The sequence below is a fragment of the Tachysurus vachellii genome, chromosome 14 (assembly GCF_030014155.1).
Source record: "Tachysurus vachellii isolate PV-2020 chromosome 14, HZAU_Pvac_v1, whole genome shotgun sequence".
Lineage (NCBI taxonomy): Eukaryota > Metazoa > Chordata > Actinopteri > Siluriformes > Bagridae > Tachysurus > Tachysurus vachellii.
In genome coordinates, this window is record NC_083473.1 from 20,354,114 (window position 1) to 20,357,830 (window position 3,717).

A 3,717-nucleotide genomic window follows, 5' to 3' on the forward strand; every position below is an offset into this window, starting at 1 on the left:
TTATATTTTATATTATTTACCATAAAATAATATAAAAAAGCTTTTTTCCGAGATTTCTGACATAAACACACTGTGTCCTATCATGTTTCATCGAAATGAGGTGAACCAGCCCTTTTCAAGCTTGTCAGATGTGTGCTTTTATAAGGTTTCTCGAAAAACCATGAAAGGAAGGCGCTAGAGGACTGAGACTGCGGGAAACGCGTTTTCAGCTCCTGAGAAGCACTTTTGTACATGCATGCAGGGATTCACTCAAAACACATGCTGATACCTAAGATTGCATGAAAATGATCATACCACACACAAATCATCAGATTTTCGAGTTTAAATCATATTTTTATCAACATATTGGCCTTTAATATGAACTATTATATTTTATATTATTTACCATAAAATAATATAAAAAAGCTTTTTTCCGAGATTTCTGACATAAACACACTGTGTCCTATCATGTTTCATCGAAATGAGGTGAAACAGCCCTTTTCAAGCTTGTCAGATATGTGTTTTTATAAGGTTTCACGAAAAACCATGAAAGGAAGGCGCTAGAGCACTGAGACTGCGGGAAACGCGTTTTCAGCTCCTGAGAAGCACTTTTGTACATGCATGCAGGGATTCACTCAAAACACATGCTGATACCTAAGATTGCATGAAAATGATCATACCACACACAAATCATCAGATTTTCGAGTTTAAATCATATTTTTATCAACATATTGGCCTTTAATATGAACTATTATATTTTATATTATTTACCATAAAATAATATAAAAAAGCTTTTTTCCGAGATTACTGACATAAACACAGTGTCCTATCATGTTTCATCGAAATTAGGTGAAACAGCCCTTTTCAAGCTTGTCAGATGTGTGCTTTTATAAGGTTTCACGAAAAACCATGAAAGGAAGGCGCTAGAGCGCTGAGACTGCGGGAAACGCGTTTTCAGCTCCTGAGAAGCACTTTTGTACATGCATGCAGGGATTCACTCAAAACACATGCTGATACCTAAGATTGCATGAAAATGATCATACCACACACAAATCATCAGATTTTCGAGTTTAAATCATATTTTTATCAACATATTGGCCTTTAATATGAACTATTATATTTTATATTATTTACCATAAAATAATATAAAAAAGCTTTTTTCCGAGATTTCTGACATAAACACACTGTGTCCTATCATGTTTCATCGAAATGAGGTGAAACAGCCCTTTTCAAGCTTGTCAGATGTGTGTTTTTATAAGGTTTCACGAAAAACCATGAAAGGAAGGCGCTAGAGCGCTGAGACTGCGGGAAACGCGTTTTCAGCTCCTGAGAAGCACTTTTGTACATGCATGCAGGGATTCACTCAAAACACATGCTGATACCTAAGATTGCATGGAAATGATCATACCACACACAAATCATCAGATTTTCGAGTTTAAATCATATTTTTATCAACATATTGGCCTTTAATATGAACTATTATATTTTATATTATTTACCATAAAATAATATAAAAAAGCTTTTTTCCGAGATTTCTGACATAAACACACTGTGTCCTATCATGTTTCATCGAAATGAGGTGAAACAGCCCTTTTCAAGCTTGTCAGATGTGTGTTTTTATAAGGTTTCACGAAAAACCATGAAAGGAAGGCGCTAGAGCGCTGAGACTGCGGGAAACGCGTTTTCAGCTCCTGAGAAGCACTTTTGTACATGCATGCAGGGATTCACTCAAAACACATGCTGATACCTAAGATTGCATGAAAATGATCATACCACACACAAATCATCAGATTTTCGAGTTTAAATCATATTTTTATCAACATATTGGCCTTTAATATGAACTATTATATTTTATATTATTTACCATAAAATAATATAAAAAAGCTTTTTTCCGAGATTTCTGACATAAACACACTGTGTCCTATCATGTTTCATCGAAATGAGGTGAAACAGCCCTTTTCAAGCTTGTCAGATATGTGTTTTTATAAGGTTTCACGAAAAACCATGAAAGGAAGGCGCTAGAGCACTGAGACTACGGGAAACGCGTTTTCGGCTCCTGAGAAGCACTTTTGTGCATGCATTCACTCAAAACACATGCTGATACCTAAGATTGCATGAAATTGATCATACTACAACACAAATCATCAGATTTTCGAGTTTAAATCATATTTTAATCAACATATAGGCCTTTAATATGAACTTTTGTATTTTATATTATTTAGCATAAAATAATGTAAAAAAGCTTTTTTCCCAGATTTCTGACATAAACACACTGTGTCCTATCATGTTTCATAGAAAAAAGGTGAAACAGCCCTTTTCAAGCTTGTCAGATGTGTGCTCATATAAGGTTGCACGAAAAACCACGAAAGGAAGGCGCTAGAGCACTGAGACTACGGGAAACGCGTTTTCGGCTCCTGAGAAGCACTTTTGTACATGCATGCAGGGATTCACTCAAAATACATAATGATACCTACGATTGCATGAAAATGATCATACTACACACAAATCATCAGATTTTCGAGTGTAAATCATATTTTTATCAACATTTTGGCCTTTAATATGAACTTTTATATTTTATATTATTTAGCATAAAATAATGTAAAAAAGCTTTTTTCCCAGATTTCTGACATAAACACACTGTTGTCCAATCATGTTTCATGGAAAAAAGGTGAAACAGCCCTTTTCAAGCTTGTCAGAAGTGAGCTTATATAAGGTTGCACTAAAAACCACGAAAGGAAGGCGCTAGAGCACTGAGACTGCGGGAAACGCGTTTACAGCTCTGAGAAGCACTTTTGTACATGCCTGCTGGGATTCACTCAAAACACATGCTGATATCTAAGATTGCATGAAAATGATCATAAAACACACAAATCATCAGATTTTCATATTTAAATCATATTTTTATCAACATATTGGCCTTTAATATGAACTTTTATATTTTATATTATTTAGCATAAAATAATGTAAAAAAGCTTTTTTCCCAGATTTCTGACATAAACACACTGTGTCCTATCATGTTTCATAGAAAAAAGGTGAAACAGCCCTTTTCAAGCTTGTCAGATGTGTGCTCATATAAGGTTGCACGAAAAACCACGAAAGGAAGGCGCTAGAGCGCTGAGACTGCGGGAAACGCGTTTACAGCTCCTGAGAAGCACTTTTGTGCATGCATGCAGGGATTCACTCAAAACACATAATGATACCTAAGATTGCATGAAAATGATGATTCCACACACAAATCATCAGATTTTCGAGTTTAAATCATATTTTCATCAACATATTGGCCTTTAATATGAACTTTTATATTTTATATTATTTAGCATAAAATAATGTAAAAAAGCTTTTTTCCCAGATTTCTGACATAAACAAACTGTGTCCTATCATGTTTCATGGAAACAAGGTGAAACAGCCCTTTTCAAGCTTGTCATAAGTGAGCTTATATAAGGTTGTACGAAAAACCACGAAAGGAAGGCGCTAGAGCCCTGAGACTGCGGGAAACGCGTTTTCGGCTCCTGAGAAGCACTTTTGTGCATGCATTCAGGGATTCACTCAAAACACATGCAGATACCTAAGATTGCATGAAATTGATCATACCACACACAAATCATCAGATTTTCGAGTGTAAATCATATTTTTATCAACATATTTGCCTTTAATATGAACTATTATATTTTATATTATTTAGCATAAAATAATGTAAAAAAGCTTTTTTCCCAGATTTCTGACATAAACAAACTGTGT